Source organism: Neomonachus schauinslandi, chromosome 1, assembly GCF_002201575.2.
Source record: "Neomonachus schauinslandi chromosome 1, ASM220157v2, whole genome shotgun sequence".
NCBI classification, from domain to species: Eukaryota; Metazoa; Chordata; class Mammalia; order Carnivora; family Phocidae; genus Neomonachus; species Neomonachus schauinslandi.
In genome coordinates this window covers 108474326-108482952 of record NC_058403.1, presented here as the reverse complement: position 1 = coordinate 108482952, position 8627 = coordinate 108474326, and the positions used below count along the sequence as shown (strand labels likewise).

General features: G+C 41.5%; 1 pseudogene; it reads right to left on the bottom strand.

The window, feature by feature from the left end:
• Positions 1–590: 590 nt before the first annotated feature.
• On the bottom strand, positions 591–3982 carry LOC110576746 (annotated as a pseudogene).
• Between the last annotated feature and the right edge of the window lie 4645 nt (positions 3983–8627).

The window sequence follows — 8627 nt, the reverse complement described above, 5'->3', positions numbered from 1 at the left end:
GAAGAGTTTCAGACTACAGCACAGTTAGAGGGAAGTTTCAGACAGGCTAACAGAGACTCCAAGCCAAAGTGGCCTATTAAAGAAGCCCCACGTTTTGCTATTTTGTGTCTGCATTTTGTGTGGGGGGGTGTGAGGGAGAGAGAGGCTTAATTTTACTATTTGGTGGGGGTGGGCTGGGGTTGGGGAGCCTGGTCAGAGGTAGCAGAAGGGCTAGGAGTTGCTTGGCACTCATACTGGGATGGGGAGTGGGGGGCGGAGCGGGGAAGGGCTGCCTCAAGGCCTGTTGGGAAGGAGAAACTGAAACCAGCCCCGACTGAGTCCAACCTAGGGAGGTAGGGATGGGAATTGGGTATGGAGGAATGAGGGGCCACCCTGTCTCAGGGCTGGACAAGAGGTCCTGGCCCTGCCTCGCTTTTCCCTTACAGGGCTTCAATCCCTCCTGCTCCCGGGGCCACACGAACCCCAAACATTGCTACCCTGATGCAGAGGAGAGGGCTAGGCGTGTGAAGGCAGGTGACAGGGAGCCTAGGGGAGTTAAGGAGCACAGGGTGGGGCCCAAGGTGTGGAGAATGTGGCAGCCACATGGGCAGTTAGTTCCTGGAAGCGATGACCACAGAGAGAGCCACACTTCCCAGGGAAACTGCAGTGCCCCAAGGCCACTTCCATGGGCTGGATCAGGCACCCTTGCCAGGACATTTGACGGGCAATGGGCTGGGGAGGGGGGCAGCGTTTTCCAGTACAGGGCAGTCTCCGTGCTCTGCTGGGCTGTGGGCCGCTTCACCAGCTCAAAGGACTCTGTGTGTGGAACGTTCCGTCTTTAAGACCACCCTCAGGATGGGGATGACCTCTCTGGGCTCACCTTGCCCGGCTGGCCCCTTGACCTTGAGGAAGAGCACCGTGATGTTGTCAGGCAGGTGCTCCAGCACAAGGCTACAGGAGCTCGGTGAGGCGCAGCAGTGGCCCAGCTTCAGCTGCAATGAAGCCCCCAGGCTCTTCATACACTTCACCCTGAGCTGCAGGAGCTATTCTGCTTCCTCAAATGTCACATCTGCTTTGGCACTGGAGGTGATGGCCGTGAAGGTGAGGTCGTAAGAGTTGGCTGCCAGCACCAAGCTGGCCTGTAGGTTGACGTTGCTCCTCTCCTTCTTCCAGTTTGCTGTTGCCCCACGCTCCAGCCTGTGAGCATCTCCAGGTCAGGCCCAAACATGCAATCCTCAGGGTCATCTCTAGGCACAGGATAGGTTGCAGAGGGCAGTGTCTGAGGCCTTGGCTGTCCATGGAGTCAGCAGTGACCATACGCATCTCTCCCACATCCATGACTTGGCCACTGAGGTCCAGGGCCTGGATGACATTATAATAGCCCAGGTTAACACTGGCTGTGGCTCCTCCTGAACCTGCGTGTGGTTCTCCAGTGAGGTCTGCACTTGCAGGGACGAGGCCCTTGGCTGGGTGGCTCTAGCAGGGTAGGCCTGGGACCAACGTCTTCTTCCTCAATAGCAGATTTCCCTGCATGTCCAGGCATTCCTCCAGGCCAAGTTGGGCTTGGGCTCGGGCTCCAGGAACTCTCCCTCTACTGCTGCGGTCTGGTGGGCCTCCTCCAGTGGGGGATGCCCCAGGAACTGGAAGGGTGGCAGCTGGTTCAGGTCCTCCTTATCCTCTTGGTTTACCTTCTCCTTCCTCACCTCTTCCTCCTCCTCCTCCTTCACTTTGCATCTTCTACCCTCACCAGCTCCTTGAAGTCCTCAAGTGTTGGGATGCCATCTAATAAAGGGTTAATTCATATCCAAAAAAATATAAAGAACCCCTACAAATCAATGGGAAAAAAAAATTTGATTGAAAAATGAGCAGAGGATCCGAATAGGTATGTTTCCAAAGAAAACACAGATGGCCAACAGGTATGTGAAAAGGTGCCCAACATCACTAGTCATCAGGGAAGTGCAAATCAAAGCCACAATGAGCTCTCATCACACAGGTGTTACAATGGCTATGACCAAAAAGACAAGGACTAACAAACGTTGGCAAGGATGTGGAGAAAAGTGAATCATTGTACACTGTTGGTGGGGACGCAAATTGGTGCAGCCACTGTAGGAAACAGTATGGAGTTTCCTCAAGAACTTAAAAATAGAACTACCATACAATATAGCAATCCTACATCTGGGTATTTATCTGAAGGAATTGAAAACATGAACTTGAAAAGATATCTGTACCCCCATGTTCACTGCAACATTATTTACAATGACCAAGACGTAGAGACAACCTGTGTTCATAGATGGATGAGTGGATAAAGAAAGAAAGAATAAAATAGAATATTATTCAGGCATAAAAAAGAATGAAGTCTTGCATTTGTGACAACATAGACCATAGATGGACCTATGGACCTCAAGGGCATTATGCTAAGTGAAATAAGTCAGACAGAGAAAGACAAATACCTTATGATCTCACTTATATATGGACTCTAAAAACAAAACAAAACAGAACTCATAGATACAGAGAACAGATTGGTAGTTGGGTGGGCAAAACGAGTGAAGGTGGTCAAAAGATAAAAGCTTCCAGTCATAAAATAAATAAATCTTGGGGATACAATGTACAACATGGTGATTAGAGTTGATATAGTTAAGAGAATGGATCTTAACGGTTTTGGTTTTTTTTAAAGATTTTATTTATTTATTTGACAGAGACAGAAATAGTGAGAGCAGGAACACAAGCAGCAGGATAGGGAGAGGGAGAAGCAGGCTTCCCGCCGAGCAGGGACCCCGATGTGGGACTCGATCCCAGGACTCTGGGACCATGACCTGAGCCGAAGGCAGACGCTTAACGACTGAGCCACCCAGGCGCCCTTAACAGTTCTTATAACAAGAAAAATATATAATTCTGTGTGGTGATGGGTGATAACTAGACATGTTATGGCGATCATTTTATATTGTATGCAAATATTGAATCCTTGTGTTGAAACTAATGTTATATGTCAATTATATCTCAATTTAAAAAACTTATTGATAAAAAAGAATACAAATTAAAAGACCTTTATTTTCCCACTGCTTTACAATGCCAAAAAAAGAAAAGAGAGTGGAGTAGCACATAAGGAGGAAACATAGCCTTGGCATGAATGCAGTGGTGGATTGAGGAGGGAAGCAACTAGGATTGTCAGTCAACTGTACTTCCTACACAGTTGGAGATCTGGGAGGTGCATATTCATGGCTGCTACAGGGATGAGAAAGAATATATAAAGTACAGAAGTCTAGAGAAGCGTGATTTATGATTGACCGAATATGGAGGGGAAAGAGAAAGAGGAAGGACACAGGGTGACTGAGGTTTCTGGGCCACTGGTGCAAAGCAATACAATTGATGGAGAAAGAATGGTGGATATAATAGGGATGGAGATAAACTCCTTTTGTCAGATTGAATATTAAGTATTCTGGAATATCTATGTGGATACAACCAGCTAACAACTGGGAAAACATATCTGAAGACAGATGGGTTCCCAATGGACCTTATGTTTATCCTCATCCTTAGCTATATATATATATTCCTCATTATTTCATAAAGATGAAGCTATTTGCTTCCAGAACATCAGATTTAAAAAGCATTCAGTCTGAAGTCATTTACGTGACGCAACTTTATAAAATTAACTGTATTAAAGTAATTCTGTTCAACAAAAGATAACATTAAGAAACTGAATAGACAGGCCAACAAAAGTCAAATACACAGAATTTTTTTTTTAATTCCAGAAATCAATAAGAAAAAGACTGACAATCCATTAGGAAAATGAGCAATGGACTTACGTGGGTACTTTATAAAAGAGGATATTCAATGCAAGATAAAAACAAAATGAGATACTACTACAAATGCACCCCATCTGCTGAAATGAAAAAGTCTGACCATATCAAGTATTACCAAGTATGCGAAACACTCGTACATGGCTGGGTAGAGTACACGTTGGTACAAGCACTTCATGAAAAGTTTTGTGAAGTTGAAGCGCCATATAACCTATGGCCCAGCAAATCCATTCTCGGGCTTGTATCTAACAGAAAAGCCTGCAAATACACCAGAAGACATGCCCAGGAATGCTTGTGGAAGCATTAGAACCAGAAACGGCTGCGGACCAGAAATGACATGAATATCCATCAATGATAGATTGGATGAACAAATGGTGATATAATCATAAAATGGAATAATAATATTGATCAGTGAAGATAAACAAGTCATAGCCACATGCAACAACACAGACAAAACTTACAGAATGTTGACTGAATGAAGCCAAACATAGAAGAAAACATGCACTATGACCCCATTGATATAAAATTAAAATCCCAGTAACACTATGTTTTCTTTTTTTTTAAGATTTTATTTATTTATTTGACAGGGAGAGAGAGAGAGAGAGAGCACAAGCAGGAGGAGCGGCAGGGAGAGGGAGAAGCAGGCTCCCTGCTGAGCAGGACTCTGGGATCATGACTTGAGCCAAAGGCAGACGCTTAACCAACTGAGCCACCAGGTGCCCCCCCCAGTAACACTATGGTATTTAGAGATGTATACTTCGAGGTTAAAATGTCAGGAAAAGCGAGGGTGTGGATTGCAATCGAGAAGGGGCGACCAGGGCTTTTGTAAGCATGTTGGCAATGTTTTATTTCTTGATCTGAGTGATGGTTACATGACTGCTCATGTTATTAAAATACATTAAGCTATACTTTAGTGTTTTAGATGTAGGCATACCTCATTTTATTGTGCTTCACAGATACTCTACTTTTTTTTTTTTACAAATTGGAAGTTTATGACAACCTTGCATGGAACAGATCTACCAATGCCATTTTTCCAAAAGCATTTGTTCACTTTGTATCTTTATGTCATTTTTTGGTAATTCTCATAATATTTCAAATTTTTTCAATATTATTGTATTTGTTACAGTGATCTATGGTCAGTGATTATGACTCACTGAAAGCTCAGATGATGGTTAGTATTTTTTAGAAGTAAAGTATTTTTTTAATTAAGGTGTATACATTGCTTTTGTTTTTAGACATAATGCTATTGCATACTTCACAACCTACATTATAGTGTAAGCATAACTTTTATATGCATTGGGAGAGCAAAAAATTCATTTGACTCACTTCATTGTGATAGTTGCTTTAGTTCAGTGTTCTGGAATCAAAACCCAGTGTCTCTGAGGTGTCCCTATACCTTTTCTGCTTGTTGCATTTTACAATAAAGAGATAAAAACTGAGAAATAAAAAGGGACAAAATAAATACCTTAGTCCCTCAAAAAGAAAACTTATGGAGAAAGTTTAGAAGGAAATATGAACATCTTTTAACAGATGATAGGAAGCTAGGAGCTAATTTCTACAGTAACAATTTTAAATATACAGGTTTGGGGGATTTGTTTTGAAAAATAAAATAATTTCCTTGAGTCACAGAACTTTTTCTCTTACCAAAAAGTTTCAATAAATAGGAAAAATAAATGTAGAAAGAAATATGTTACATCTGATTATACTTAAAATTTATAAATAAACACATGGAGGAAAGTATATTCTTCGGTTTGACTCTTTCTCAAATACCTAATTAGTATCACAAGGGAGACAGCAGAAAGAAAACCTAGGAGAATAGGTAGAATAACACAAACCACAGCGACAAACCATCTGTCAAGACTCTTCTTCATACCCATGAAAAGTGAAGCCTCAAAATGAGTTAGTGCTTCCTATGATCCAGAGAGCACAAACCATGCTATTTATAAAATGTGAGGTGGAAATTAATTGAATTCCCCATTTGCAGAGATATGTATCTTATCTTGCTTTTAAAAAAATATCAAATATGGGCGCCTGGGTGGCTCAGTTGGTTAAGCGACTGCTTTCGGCTCAGGTCATGATCCTGGAGTCCCAGGATCGAGTCCCGCATTGGGCTCCCTGCTCGGCAGGGAGTCTGCTTCTCCCTCAGACCCTCCCCCCTCTCATGTGCTCTCTGTCTCTCTCATTCTCTCTGTCGCAAATAAATAAATAAAATCTTTAAAAAAAAATCAAATATATTTTGGGGGCCATGCTAAAGGTTATTTATAAAAGAATTAGTAATTCAGAATCGTAAGTCTATGGCCATGTTTATCACCAAAAAGTTGTTTGCCAAGATTATATTTTCAATGAAAGAAATGCCCAAGATTGCTCAAGCTCACATTTTCTTGATATGTTAGTTCTTGGTTTGGATTCTGAGGTAGTTTTTAGGTAGTTTCTTTCTTTCTTTTTTTCTTTTTAAAGATTTTATTTATTTATTTGAGACAGAGAGAATGAGAGACAGAGAGCATGAGAGGGAGGAGGGTCAGAGGGAATAGCAGACTCCCTGCCGAGCAGGGAGCCCGATGTAGGACTCGATCCCGGGACTCCAGGATCATGACCTGAGCCGAAGGCAGTCGCTTAACCAACTGAGCCACCCAGGCGCCCGTTTTTAGGTAGTTTCTTATCATCTTGCACTTTTTTTTTTCCCTTTTTATAACCAAGTGCAGAAAATGCAGAAAAACTAGTGTGCATTTCCAGCAGATGTCAGTGTTGGCGTTTGATGTGATCTAGGAAGGCCTCCAAGCCAGGGGCCTCACCTAGAAGATGAGCAGTGTTCTGTGCAGATCCTCAGTTCTTGTGCAGTGTGGAAAGGTAGTCAGAGAATTCTGTTCTTCTGTAGGATGTTTTCTTTGGAAATATATTGCTGTGAGTTAAGAAATAGATATGGTTTCAACAGATTCTTCCATCTCTTTTAGATTGAGCTTGTTGTAGTTGCACATAAATTGTATGATTTTATTCTTCCTTTTGCTCCAAAAAGTATATTCACTATCTATTTCTCTGTCTGAACTTCTTCCCAGAATGATGATTTTTTGGCTTGAAGAATTTCAATGTGTTTGTCTTGGAAAAATATATTTAGCACCTACCAGGTACCAAAGAAATAGAATATTCTAGCTGCCTTAAAGGAAGCCTTGTAATTTGTAATTATGGCAGTAAGTTCTATCACAAGATATGAACAAGTTACCAAGAAAGCACAGAAGACAGGGTAACAGATACTGTCTGGAGGAGAGAGGTAAGCTTCATTGAGGATGGCATTTGGAGTCTTGAAGGATGAATATGAATGAGTTTTCCAGGGAAGGATTTTCAGAGAAGAAGAAATGACATGAAAAATTCTAATGAATGCTGGTCATGCATATAACTTCAATACAAGTGATTTTAGGTCATAGTCCTGATTCTTTGGAGACTACTTGAAGTATATTCAAGTAGTTAAAAATAGTTTGTGATTAAGGGTGCCTGGGTGGCTCAGTTGATTAAGTGTCTGACTCTTGATTTCAGCTCAGGTCATGATCTCAGGGTTGTGAGAAAAGAATAGTTTGGGATTAAAGACCACTTTTTTTTTTAAAGATTTTATTTATTTATTTGAGACAGAGAGAATGAGAGACAGAGAGCATGAGAGGGAGGAGGGTCAGAGGGAGAAGCAGACTCCCTGCCGAGCAGGGAGCCCGATGCAGGACTCGATCCCAGGACTCCAGGATCATGACCTGAGCCGAAGGCAGTCGCTTAACCAACTGAGCCACCCAGGCGCCCCAGGATTAAAGACCACTTAAAAAGTGGTTAAGGACACAGAGTTTAGAGTCTACCTAGATTTCAAATTCTTGCTTTCCAATTATTAGGTTATGATACAGGAAAAAAATGTAATATTCTTGTGCATAAGTTTCTTCATTTGAAAAGGAGATAAAGATGACATCAAGACTCTCTAGGATGGTTAAGAAGACTAAGTGAAATAAATATTATAAAGTACTAAGTACAGTATGTGATGCATAGTAAGTATTCAAAATGTTAACTATTATTGGTAGCTGTTTTATCTCATTAGTAGTAATGAACAAACACACAATAAGGTTGACACTGAGTAGAGTCACTGAGATTATAATTGGGAAAATAAGTGAACCAATCATTTTTTTTAAACCAGTAGTTCACCAATGTTTGATCTGTTTGCAGAATTTGCTTTGTCCTTTATGAAAGAGAACATATCAAAACAGGCATTTTAAACAGTTGTCTGTTTCTGTTGTCTTGCTGTGTGGTTTTGGATCAAATTCACATGCTATCATTGAAGGACCAACTCAGGTTCAAGAACACACCAAGAAAAAGACAGGCTTAAAGAACAGAATGTGAGAAATCTCTTCAGTGCAGCAACAATGCTTAAGCACTTTCCAGAGAAAATCAGGGTTATTGAGGACTTTGTCAACATAAGCCTGGAAGCCAATATCCTACTTGAAAGTCTGATCACCAGCAGTCTGCCTTCCCTCCTGTCTTGTGAAGAATAGTGACTCCTTTCATAAGTCATAACTAAGAATGAAATGCATTGGTTGAAGGAGAGAATGGGAATCGTATCCATAACTCCCAGGTTTAGTGACTAGATCTCCATCTCTGTGAGGCAGGTGAGTGATGGGGCTTAGTAAATTTGGGTGGACTGTCCATATTTACTTCATCCAAGTGATATGATTCAAAAATGAAATTAAACATAAAGGGGGGGAAACAAGACTTAAAGAAGAAAATCAAATTTTCCAACTATAAGGGTGAACAGAATTCCAGTGACTGAGCAGATATATCTAACACTGATTTTTTCAGGCAACCAAAGTGAGAAGATTGACTGAGTTG